Genomic DNA, 6,000 nt, shown 5'->3' with positions numbered 1-6,000 from the left:
CAAATTCTCACAATCACTCCAAAGAAATAACACTCGCACTCAAATATTTTCACTCGAATGTGATAGTTCTCTCAAAGATGTGATCAATCTTTATATATATATATATATATTTTTATCAAACTAACAAGATTTAACTTGTGAACACTTGCAACTGTCTCACTTGGATTGCACAAAGCCAAGAACACTAGAATAACACAGATTTGAAAACATAACAAAGGATAACACAGATCTGAAAACAGAAACGAAGGAATAACACAGATCTGATAACAGAACGAAATTTATGTTTTTCTTTTCTTATATTTTTTTATATAGAAAGATTTGACAATAGAAAAGAAAGGATACCACAGATCTGAGATCGGAACGAAATTTTAGGCAGATCTGAAAATAACAACAACAACGATAACTTACTTGAATTAAACAGAACCAGAAGCTCTGATACCAAATTATACGAATCCTCGTACGAATGAAAAGCAAACACGATTATTGAAATCGAGCCCTCAATTCAATAACGAACAAGAATCGATTATGTTGTCCCTATCTTTTGAAACAAGTAACGATTTGTGATATTCACCTCTAAGCGATTATAACTTAGCAACAAATATCAACGATAAAAACAATCGAATTTCAAACAAACCTTCAAAAAACTTGTTTTTTTTGACAATCCGTGCGAAAAACAATCGACAAACGCCACAAAGATGCAATCTTTGATAAATTTGATTTGATTTTTGAAGACAAAGCTTTTGCCTTGTAAATTTGAGAGAAATCTCAAGAATTTTGATATATGATTCAATAATCTCATTCATGGTCCTTACAATGCATTATATAAACAATAAAACATGCAAAAAGTAGTGTAAAAGTCATAAAGGAAGTTGTAAACAAATTATACACGGAAGGTCGTGCGATGGTGCGCGGCACACTGCACTTCAACAGCCAAGGTGCGCGCGGCAGCGCTGAAACACGCGCGGGGGCGCGCCAAGTTTTGCCTGTGCGCGCGACAGCGCCAAGACACGCGCGAGGGCACGTACGAGGGACGCGTGGCTGTGCCGGTTCATGCGCGCATGCGCGCACGCGTGCTGCTGTCCTCATGGTCTTTTAGCACTTGAATTACATTCCAAACACTTCCATCATTGTAACCATGTTCCTCAAGCTCCTCTAATTTATACACCCCATTTATTGAACTTTCTTGGTAGTTCACCATGAATCCTTGAAGTGCTTCTTTAAACTTCTTGCTACGGCCCCACGTTATAGGTCCTTCGGGCAACTCCAACGACTCCCATGCCTTCTTTGGTGCATGACCAACCATGTTTGCATCAGGCACCTACAAGTTTTCAACTGCGGAGGAATGTGGCATAAGGCTGGTGATTGCCCAAAGCTTAAAAACCCACGACTGAAAGGGCTTACGTGATGCATGGTGAGCAAGCGGAGCTAGATAATACGGTTATTATAGGATGAATTTTGTTAGCGGGCATAGCTAATTTTGCTTTTCTAGATTTTGGAGCTACGCATTTTTCATAACCGAATCCTTTGTGAAGCAATTGGGAAACTTACAAGCAGACGTAGAGTCGGGATTCAGAGTTACAGTGCCTTCTGGCAAACATATGGTCTCTACAAGCATGGTTAAAGATGTGGAACTCAAGTTACAAAAGAATGTTATACAAGCGAACCTTATTTTATTTTCAATGCCTAAGTTTGTTATTATTTTAGGCCTAGATTGCTCACACTGAATGGGGCTACTATTGATTTTCGACGGAGGCCAATATCTATTAGACCGCCCAATAGGAATGCATTCGTCTTTGAGGCTGCACAAAACAATAAAATGCTGCATATGATTTCATGCATTCGTGCAAAGAAGTTTATCTTAAGAGGCTGTCCAGGTTTTCTTGTTAGTATTATATCTATACCCACTATTGACAGTCGATCAATTGAGTATGTGGAGGTTGTCACGAACTTTTCGGCCATTTTCCCTTGACGATGTTTCTGGTATCCCACCCGAGCGAGATGTGGAAATTGCCATTTTATTGATGCCTGGCACTGTGCTGATCTCTAAGACACCGTGTCGCCTAGCATCTACTGAAATGAAAGAAATAAAAGATCAAATTCAAGAGCTGCTAGACAAGGGATTTATTCGCCCTGGTTTCTCTCCATGGGGCGCGCCAGTACTATTTGTGAAGAAAAAAGATGGGAGCATGAGACTGTGCATCGATTACAGAGAGCTGAATAGATTGACAGTGAAGAATAAGTATCCATTACCCCGAATCGAAGATTTTTTTATCAATTGCAAGTAGCTTTGGTATTTTCAAAGATAGATTTAAGGTCTGGATATCACTAGCTCAGAGTAAAAGAGACGGATGTGCACGAGACGGCTTTCACAACGCGTTATGGGCATTATGAGTTTTTAATGATGCCTTTTGTATTGATTAATGCTCTGGCGATCTTCACGGATCTCATGAATCGAATATTTCAGCCATATCTCGATAAGTTTATTATTGTTTCCATCGATGATATTTTGATTTATTCCAAGAGCCGAGAGGAGAATGAGCAGCACTTGAAGACGACCTTCCAAGTGTTACGAGATCGGAAATTATATGCAAAGTTCAGTAAGTGCGATTTTTAGTTAGATAGGGTGGCATTCTTAGGCCACATTGTTTCAAATAGGGAGTAGAGGTTGACTCATCTAAGGTCGAGTCAACCAAGCAGTGGCCAGTATCTAAAAGTGTGACGGAAATCCGCTGTTTCTTGGGTTTGGCTGGCTACTATCATAAGTTCATCAAGTATTTTTTGTCCATTGGAGTACCCTTGACATCATTGACAAAAGAAAAATGTGAAATTTGTATGGGGACCGGCGTGTCAAAATAACTTTGATCAGTTGAAGCAAGCACTCACTACCGCACCAGTTCTATTGACGCTGACAGAACAAGAGGAATATGTGTTGTACACCAATGCTTCGAAGCTAGGATTGGGCCCAGTTCTTATGTAGCATGAGCGAGTCATAGCGTACACGTCTAGACAGCTGAAAGTACATGAAAAGAATTATCCGACACATGATCTTGAGCTTGCAGCAGTCGTATTTGCATTGAAAATTTTGAGGCACTACTTGTATGGCGAGAAATGCAAGATCATTACGGATCACAAAAGCCTCAAATATTTCTTCACCCAAAAGGAGCTGAACATGAGACAAAGAAGATGACTAGAACTTGTAAAGGACTACAACTGCGATATTAGCTATCATCCCGACAAAGATAATGTAGTGGCGGACGCTTTGAGTTGGAAATGGTCGGTCTTGGCCCATTAATCAGTACATAAGCCTCTACAAGTTTGAAATTTAGCGATTTGATATTGAATTTTATGTCAGGGGAAATGCCCCTAATCTAGCTACGTTTACAATACATTCCACTGTGCGAGATAGAATTCGAGCCGAACAGTCTAATGACGAGCAATTACAGAAATGGAGACAGCGAGATGAATCGAAAGGCAGCATGTTATACTCAGTTTAGGATGGAATTGTTAAGCATCGGGGTCGACTATGGGTTCCTAGTGGTTATTCACTTAGAGTTTACATTGTGAATGAAGCTCACAGTACCCCTTATTCTGTTCATCCTGGACATACCAAGATGTACAAGGACTTGCAACTTTTATATTGGTGGCCGAGAATGAAACGAGATATTATTCTCGTTGTATCTGAATTCTTAACATGTCAACAGGTGAAGGCAGAACATCAAAGACCAGCGGGAATGCTTCGACCCCTTCCCATTCTCGAGTGGAAGTCGGAGAACATTACTATGGATTTCGTGGTTGGATTGCTAAAGACGGTGAAAGGACTCAATGCCATTTGGGTAATAGTGGACCGCCTTACTAAGTCAGCACATTTACTACCAGTGAAGAGGACTTTTTCCTTGACACAATATGCAGAGCTATATATTCGAGATATGGCAAGACTACATGGAATTCATGTCTATATAGTGTCGGACAAAGACACACGATTCACTTCATCCTTCTGGAAGAGTTATATGCAACCTTGAGAACCAACTACTATTCTGTACCACATTTCATCCTTAGACAGACGGTCAGTCTGAGATAGTCATAAAAATTTTAGAGGATCTACTCCATGTCTGCGTGATCGATTACCTAGGGAGTTGAGAACTGAAACTACCTTTAGTACCTTTAGTGGAGTTCACTTACAACAACAACTATAATTCATCTATTGGAATGGCTCAATACGAGGCATTCTATGGAAAGAAATGCAGATCGTCTATCCATTGGGACGAGGTAGGAGAGGGGGCTACGATGGTAACCGAGATAGTTCAGCACACCGCTGAAATGGTCGCCAAGATCCGAGATAGAATGAGAACTGCTCAGAGTCGATAGAACAGCTACGCAGAAAAAAGAAGATGAGATCTCGAGTTTGCAATATGTGATCACGTGCTTATAAAGATAGAACCTATGCAGGGTGTTATGAGATTTATCAAGAAAGGAAACCTTAGTCCAAGATTCATTGGACCATTTGAGATACTCGAAAGAGTGGGAGTATTAGCATGTTGAGTTGTGTTGCCACCTAATCTCGCAAGAGTCCACAATGTCTTTCACATATCGATGCTCCGCAAGTACATGGAAAACTCTTCACATGTACTGAACTTTAAGCAACTGCAACTTACACCAAATCTGTCTTATGAGGAGAGGCCTACTCAAATCCTGAATAGTCAAGAGAGAAGGTTCTTGGGAGACTAAGTCAGAGATGAGGAGTCACCACCCCGAACTATTCGGTAAGTTTTAATTTCAAGGACGAAATTTTATTTAAGGTGAGGAAGATTTGTAATGTCCAAAAATCTAACCCACGTAAATCACATGTATGCAAATGATTTAAATTGCTTAATTGTTTTATTTGATTGATTTTAAATGCTTACTTGATGTATATTATATGAGTGAAGGTCTAAATGCATGATTAAATGATTAGATTGCATGATTTCATGAGAATTGAATATTTAATTTGATATTCGATAATAGGCTGGGGAAAAGAGATCAGGGATGACCAAGATAAAATATTTTTTTCAATAAATATTTTCAAGGCTTATTAATATGATTAAAATTTTCTAAAAATGATGGAGCCCAAATTATTTTACGAAACGAGATTGATTTTATCCGGGAAATCGGTTTTGGGCAAACAAGAAACTTTTAAAGGAACAAAAGTATTATTTTCGAAAGCTAATTTTTGTAAACTTTTTATTTTTCAGTTAAATAGATGTTATTGGGCCTAATTTACCTAAGAGTAGTAGGCTCAATTGCTCCTAAAAACAAAGGCCCAAAACCTTAGCCCATTAACATGAAAATTTCAAAAGCTATGAAATAAAAATCCTAGGTTTTTTTACACCATTCAGCCATCCATAACACACACAACACACACAATATTTTTGAAAATTTTGAGAGGAAAAATCAAGGAGTTTTCGTTGCCCGCTCGTCTCGCTCTACAACCCACGTCAACGATCGCATATTCAAGCGTTCTAAAAATGTAAAAGCAAGCTTCTAAACTTTTTTGATGCACCATTAAAATCATATTATGCTTGTTTTTATTACTTTTTCATGAAAAATATTGAAGCATGAACCGTTTGACAATAGAAGAAATTTTTTTTAAAGTTTTGATGATTTTAAGCTTGTTTGAAATACATTATGATTTCAAAGGACGCGCTACCAATATGAGGTGTTTAAAGGAGTGGAAAAGAGTCGTTGGGGGCAAAATACATGCTAGAACCGAGATTGGAAAGGGAGGCAACCAACATAGAGTTTTCTAAGGCTTCTCGTGGATTGGCTTCACGCGTGGGCTGGGGCTGGCGCGTTGGTACAGGTGGATTCCATGAGGGTTATGGTAAGGTCTGGTCAAGGGTGGCTCGGTCATGGCTCGAGGGAATCGGGTCGTGGCTTGGTGCAGAGCGTAGGATTCGACTTTTTGTGTATATATTGGTAGGGGCTCGAACCGTGGGTCCACGAGGGTGGAAAATGGCTCAGAGG

This window comes from Primulina tabacum, chromosome 1, assembly GCF_025594145.1.
Source record: "Primulina tabacum isolate GXHZ01 chromosome 1, ASM2559414v2, whole genome shotgun sequence".
Classification (NCBI taxonomy): Eukaryota; Viridiplantae; Streptophyta; class Magnoliopsida; order Lamiales; family Gesneriaceae; genus Primulina; species Primulina tabacum.
The sequence above is the reverse complement of the archived record's forward strand: the minus strand, read 5'-3'. Positions refer to the sequence as shown.